Raw genomic sequence first — 8,028 nt, forward strand, 5'->3', positions numbered from 1 at the left:
GCATTCGATACAGTTGACTGGTCTTTCATAAGACAATAGTTTTTTTTCAATTTTGGACGATCAATACGTTCGTGGTTCATGACATTATATAACGGGATAGAATCCAGTGTACTTGTAAATGGTTATGGTTCGCCCATGTTTGATATACAAAGGGGATGTCGTCAGGGTGATCCACTCTCGCCATACATATTTATTCTCTGTGCAGAGATTCTTGCCATGATGATTAAAAACAACAAAAATATCAATGTGGTAACAATAGACAATGTAGAATTTCTAATCAATCAGTTTGTAGACGTAAAAAAATATGTATTTTAGACGGTTCCGAACAATGTCTCTTTGCTGTGTTTAATGTATTAAATGTCTTTGCCAGATTTTCAGGTCTAAAAGTTAATATTGAAAAAACGCGTCTCATATGGATTGGATAGAAAAAACGCTCAAAAATGAAATGATGCCCCCAACTTAATCTCAATTGGGACCCAAGTGACTTTGTTCTTTTAGGAATAACATTTACCAAGAATCTTGATGATATGATAGTAACAAATTATAAAGAAAAGATTAGAGTATTTGAAGGGTTAATGTCTATTTGGTCAGCCCGCAACCTTACTCCCCTTGGCAGAAACACGATTTTAAAATCGTTAATTATTCCTAAGCTACATTACTTTTTCAGCTCACTACCAAATCCAAACACTGATGTTGTTAATGCATTTCGAAGAAAATTGTTTTAAGTTTATCTGGAAGAATAAACCTGATAAAATTTAGAGAAACCAAATCATTTGTGAAAAAAAGGATGGAGGGTTCAATGTCCCTAACATTAAAGCAACAATCCAGGCTAAAAAAAATATCAATGATAAGACGCTTTCTTACTTCGAAATCCAAGTGGAGTTATCTATTTAATCTTAATCTTCCCAAGTTACCGGTAGGTGCAGGCAATATATTAGAACATAACTGTAACTACTTAAGAAATAAATTACTACCACTTACCCCTAACAATTACTACAAAGATATTTGGACTGCCTGGTGGGATTTAAACGCTCAACTGGAACATAACATAAATCATTTACTGGCCGATAATATTTGGTTTAACAGTAATATATGTATTGGGCGTAAGCCGATCTTTTATAGCACCTGGAATCAAAAGGGGTTACGTTTCATAAATGTCCTCCTTGACAAAGATGGAAAATTTCTGTCGTTTCACAACTTTTCAAAATCTTTCAAGATAAAAACGAACTTCTTACTATATAACGGCCTTATCGTGTCCATTAAACACTATGTCAAGGCAAGTAATGTTGAACTAGAAGAATTGAACAAGTTGCAAAATCCAATTATACCCCCAAGTATAGAAAATGTGCTTAAATTTGCAACTGGATCGAAATGCTTCTACAACTTACTAATTTCAGATATCACTACAAAACATGTACACTGTACGAAATGGAAAAAAAGAATATTCTAGAGGATGACTAAATTGATAACTTGTCCCAATACAATAGAATGCTTTTTCGATGTACGAGAGACACTAAACTGAAATTGCTCCAATACAAAATACTTCATCATATACTTCCGACTAATGTTCTCTTGTGTGAATTAGGTTATGTTGAAAGTCGAAATTGCAGTTTTTGTTCAGTTGATATCGTGACCCCAAACCATCTTTTCTGGTCTTGTAATATGGTTCAGTAAATCTGGCGTCAACTTGAAGTTTGGCTACTTCAAAAGGCTAACATCCAAATCGAAATTACAAAGAAACATGTCATGATTGGTTTTCCAGAAAAGCGCAATGACCCTCTAAATATCATCTTTTTAATAACAAAAGATCTTATATTTAAAAGTAAGTTAAATAAGAGACTCCCGTCATTTCAAGTCTTTCAGAACGAAATAAGAAACTACTACAACCTTACTAAATGTTCAGCGAATATTGAGTGTGACATTGGCCTATTCTATAAATTTTGGTCAACTTGCCATCATCTATTTAGATGATTAATCAACTATGTACTGGAATGTCACATTTGATCAAATAAATGTAAAATGATTGAAAAAATAAAAAAAAAATAAAACAAACTTTATTATCAAATTGATCTTCAGGTGTACATTTAATGTCGTAATTAAATTCAGAACAAATACAAAAAATGTTTGACAGAAGTAAACAGCGTCATAGTGAAATTCGCATCATGAGATTTTGAGAAATCATGATACATACAATTAATTGTGTTAAGTTCAGTGAGGAACGTTTTTGTCATGGTACATTACCAATTATGTTAACGTATCTGATTATATAGAATACGACCGTGTTTGTTCATTTACCTGTTACTCGCCAAAAAATGACCTATTTGAGCCCCAGTAATAGTTTTCTGAAGACCAGGTCTTTGTGATTTTATTTAAATATGAAAAGTGTTTTTAACTGAACTTTTATTTTACCCGAAGTTCCCTCTCGCTTTTAATTAGAGGCTTCTTTACTGGAGTCAACAGTTTTTTGACATAAAGACGGCAAGGTCAGTGTGACAGCGTGAAAACCAGCAACAGTCATACAGTACAATGAAAACTGCGAAGATCAGCTGGTACTGGCGAAACAAGGGCAAGATGCAGAAGGTGCCATGGTGCAACGTCATCAGTCTGTTTTTATTACGTAACAGATGATGGTTTTTCACTCCATCTTGATACGCCCCTGAACTGAGGTTTATTATACAAAACTGGTTTCAAACGATGATGCTTACAAAACAGAAACCTTAATTACGTTACGATGTCCTGAGTCAAGTATTGCAAGTCAAGATAATAGTGTGAAAGGCCCCAAATATCTCTGGCACTGTACACTGAAACCGTATGGTAGTGCGTTGTTAAACAATTACATCACGCACTCAGCGATATTCCAGCTTCATGGCCGCGTAGTGCGTTGTTAAACAATTACATCACGCACAAAGCGATATTCAAGCTTCATGACCGAGTAGTGTGTTGTTAAACAATTACATCTCGCACTCAGCGATATCCCAGCTTTATGGCCGTGTAGTGCGTTGTTCCAGCTTCATGACCACGTAGTGCGTTAAACAATTACATCACGCACTCAGCGATATGCGAGCTTCATGACCACGTTACCCGTGAACATCCGGGGTAGAATAGGTCTTCAGCGTAGTGCATTGTTAAACAATTACATCACGCACTCAGCGATATGCCAGCTTCATGACCGCGTAGTGCATTGTTAAACAATTACATCACGCACAAAGCGATATTCAAGCTTCATGACCGGGTAGTGCTTTGTTAAACAATTACATCACGCACTCAGCGATATCCAAGCTTTATGGCCGTGTAGTGCGTTGTTCCAGCTTCATGACCACGTAGTGCGTTAAACAATTACATCACGCACTCAGCGATATGCGAGCTTCATGACCACGTTACCCGTGAACATCCGGGGTAGAATAGGTCTTCAGCGTAGTGCATTGTTAAACCATTACATCACGCACTCAGCGATATGCCAGCTTCATGACCGCGTAGTGCATTGTTAAACAATTACATCACGCACTCAGCGATATGCCAGCTTCATGACCGCGTAGTGCATTGTTAAACAATTACATCACGCACAAAGCGATATTCAAGCTTCATGACCGAGTAGTGCGTTGTTAAACAATTACATCACGCACTCATCGATATTCCAGCTTTATGGCCGTGTAGTGCGTTGTTCCAGCTTCATGACCACGTAGTGCGTTAAACAATTACATCATGCACTCAGCGATATGCGAGTTTCATGACCACGTTAACCGTGAACATCCGGGGTAGAATAGGTCTTCAGCGTAGTGCATTGTTAAAAAATTACATCACGCACTCAGCGATATGCCAGCTTCATGACCGCGTAGTGCATTGTTAAACAATTACATCACGCACTCAGCGATATGCCAGCTTCATGACCGCATAGTGCATTGTTAAACAATTACATCATGCACTCAGCGATATGCCAGCTTCATGACCGCATAGTGCATTGTTAAACAATTACATCATGCACTCAGCGATATTCCAGCTTCATGACCGCGTAGTGCGTTGTTTAACAATTACATCACGCACTCATCGATATTCCAGCTTCATGACCGCGTAGTGCGTTGTTTAACAACTACATCACGCACTCAGCGATATGCAAGCTTTATGGCCACGTTACCCATGAACATCCGGGGTAGAATAGGTCTTCAGCAGACCCGTGAAGATCCGGGGTAGAATAGATCTTCAGCAACCCATGTTTGCCGTAAAAGGCGACTATGTTTGTCGTAAAAGGCTACTAACGGGATCGGGTGGTCAGGCTCGCTGACTTGGTTGATGCATGTCATCGATCCCAAATGCGTGGATCGATGTTCATGATATCAATCACTGGATTGTCTGGTTCAGACTCGATTATTTACAGACCGCCGTCATATAACTGGAATATTGCTGCGTACGGCGTTAAACAACCAAATGCGTGGATCGATGCTCATGATGTCAATCACTGGATTTGTCTGGTCCGGAGTCGATTATTTACAGACCGCCGTCACATAGTGAGTGAGTGAGTTAGTTTGGTTTTTCGCCGCTTTTAGCAATAAAAAGCCCATTTTGGTGTTCCCCGCCGTGATATTGCTGGAATATTGATAAACGCGGCGTAAAACCATACTCACTTACTGATGCTGAAGACCTATTCTACCCCGGAATCTCCACGGGTCTCACACCTAGTAAACTCGATCAATCGTAGCCGACACGTGAAGATCCGGGATAGAATAGGTCTTCAGCAACCCATACTTGCCCTAAAAGGCGACTATGCTTGTCGTAAGAGGCGACTGACGGGATCGAGTGGTCAGGCTCGCTGACTTTGTTGATTCATGTCATCGATCCCAATTGCATGGGTCGATGTTCATGATGTCAATCACTGGATTGTATAAACCTCAATGACAATGCAGTTACAACAAGAAAACAGGAATTGTTCACATTGTGAAAACATACACCAAGAAATTTCACACCACTGAACCGAAACAGCGTCATCCCACTGACACCAAAAGCTCAACACTGAAGAAACACCTCGTGTTGTATATGAGGAGTCCAGCCAAATATGAACCTCCAGGACGAAAATCCCTTTCTGCGCGATGACACTTGCAATATTTCACATCATACTATGCGATGTCACTATCCCTGTACTTTGTCCACTTTGTAAATCTGGAAATAATTGACATCTATGGGTTCTGTCATCATTGAAAGATAGTTTTGTACAGTGAATCATTCATATGTGTTGGTCGATAGGCCATTTGACACAGACACCACGACACACAAACAAGACACAGACACACACACATACACACACCACACCACACACACACACACACACACACACCACACACACACACTCCTCACACCACCCACACACCAACACACACAGACACACACACACCAACACACACAGACACACACCACACCACACACACACACACACACTCCTCACACCACATACACACACTCCACACAACAAACACAAACCCGACCCGTGAAGATCCGGGGTAGAATAGGTCTTCAGCAACCCATGCTTTCCGTAAAAGGCGACTATGCTTGTCGTAAAAGGCAACTAACGGGATCGGGTGGTCAGGCTCGCTGACTTGGTTGATGCATGTCATCGATCCCAAATGCATGGATCGATGCTCATGATATTAATCACTGGATTGACTGGTCCAGATTCGATTATTTACAGACCGCCGTCATATAGCTGGAATATTGCTGAGTGCGGCGTAAAACAACCAACCAACCAACCAACCAACCAACACCCCCCCCCCCCCCCCAAACACACAAACACACAGACACCACGCCACTCACTCGGAACACAAAACAGGGAGATGTGTGAATCAACTGACCTGTTCTAGTAGTACATGTAGTAGCTTAAAGAGGTCACGTCAGATTTTCTAGTAAAACAGGATGTGTGGTAATAATGATATATCCCCAATAATCCTCCTATACCTAATTATTTCAACACTTTGAAATAATTTGATAATTATCTAAATAATATTTGAGCTCCTTGAATAGGATTAACGTAGAACATAGAAATGTCACACCTCGTATAAACAGACGTGGGTCCAGACCCGCTCGGCTCAGTTGAGAGGCAACTGTAGCTATTGACAATGGTATGATACAGGTTACACCTCGCATTGTCCGACCCGTGAAGATCTGGCGTAGAATAGGTCTTCAGCAACACATGCTTGTCGTAAAAGGGGACTATGCTTGTCGTAAAAGGCGACTAACGGGATCGGGTGGTCAGGCTCGCTGACTTGGTTGATGCATGTCATCTCAATGTCCAGTGCGAGATCGCATCCGTCGATATCGAGAGAGAGAGAGTGAGAGAGAGAGAGACACACACACATTTTGTTTTGTTTATTTACTTCATTTGTAATTTATCATGTACAACGAATTATAAAATGATACTTTAAAATCATAACAACGACAAAAATGGTGGAGCTATTTTCATTGAATAAGAGATGGATGTATATGAATGGTGACAGTTGTGAAAACAATTTGAGTCTCGTCACATACAGTGACCACCGACAGGTGGCCAAAACGTGATGTTGAGACAATAGCACTAGCTTCACCGGCCATTCGCCTGTGTTCACGTAACAAAGACGTATAGTAACATTTCCGTATACGGAAAGACATTACTTTGCTTACCCTTTCCGATCTATAACACCATATATCTCCAATTGTATGTTAGTAATAGTTTATTTGATTCTAATCAATATTTATTTGAATGATTGATATGCATGATTAAATGATTGATGTGCATGTTTGATTGATTGATTGATTGCTACGCTTCCTAATTCGGAAGTCGTTGGATCAATAGACAGTATTGCAGAGCTCCAGATACGCTGCGTATCTGCATAAAATACGCATCAGAAATGCAGAAATATGCAGTAAAATAAAATCCAAGCGTATCAAATACGCAACGAACATTACAGATACGCTACAAAAATAAAACTTGTGCGTATCATCAAAATATTGTGAAGTAACCCTGCGTATTCGATTAGCAAATCAGCAACTTATTTTGAAATTATAGACGGGCATTCCGTCAACCTTGCCAAACTCCACGATGATAGTTACATCATGATCTTGCCATCACACTTTCTTGTGGAAGTATCGTGGTATTTTTGAGTCCTATAAAGCTCTTGAACCCACACGACACCAGTTTGCGGGGACTAGATGAATAGTGTTTTTAAATATTTAACTTAAAAACATGTGTAAAACCTAGTTGGTAACAGAAATTTGAATACCCAAATAGAATTACTGATACCCAATGATTTTAAAATGCATGGGTAAAATACCCACAACACCAAAAGCTTATCTGGAGCTCTGTATTGACAGTACGTTATTTATCGTTATTATTTGTCTTGAAATAACCACAATAGAGATAAAATATTTCTGTGAGTCCAAATGTCTTGTACAATCGTTATTTGCAATGAAAAAATATAACCTCAACTATTTTTTAAATGAAATAATCTTTATTTTTGTTTTACTTTCCAAGTCACTCCCTTCATTCACAAGTACGGAGCGAGGTCAGAACGTGACAGTTGTGACATCAATTTGAGTTTCGTCGTGTGTACATCGTTTATGGATACAATTGAACAATAGACAGCATTGTTCATAGACAATAGACAGCATTGTTCATGGACAATAGACAGCATTGTTCATGGACAATAGACAGACAATAGAAGCACTGCCCGTTGGCAGTGGGGTAGTTATCAAAAGTTATCTACTGATAAGCATTGAGTTGGTTGGTTGGTTTGTTGTTTAACGCCGCACTCAGCAATATTCCAGCTATATGACGGTGGTCTGTAATTAATCGAGTCTGGACCAGACAATCCAGTGATTAATATCATGAGCGTCGCTCCACGCAATTGGGATCGATGACATGCATCAACCAAGTCAGCGAGCCTGACCGCCCGGTCCCATTAGTCGACTTTTGCATGTCGTAAGAGACGACTAACAGGATAGGGTGGTCAGGCTCGCTGACTCGGTTGATGCATGTCGTATCTCAATTGCGTGGATCGATGCTCATGT

This window comes from Haliotis rufescens, unplaced genomic scaffold (assembly GCF_023055435.1).
Source record: "Haliotis rufescens isolate VD_foot unplaced genomic scaffold, xgHalRufe1.0.p SCAF_77, whole genome shotgun sequence".
In the NCBI taxonomy this organism is placed as follows: domain Eukaryota; kingdom Metazoa; phylum Mollusca; class Gastropoda; order Lepetellida; family Haliotidae; genus Haliotis; species Haliotis rufescens.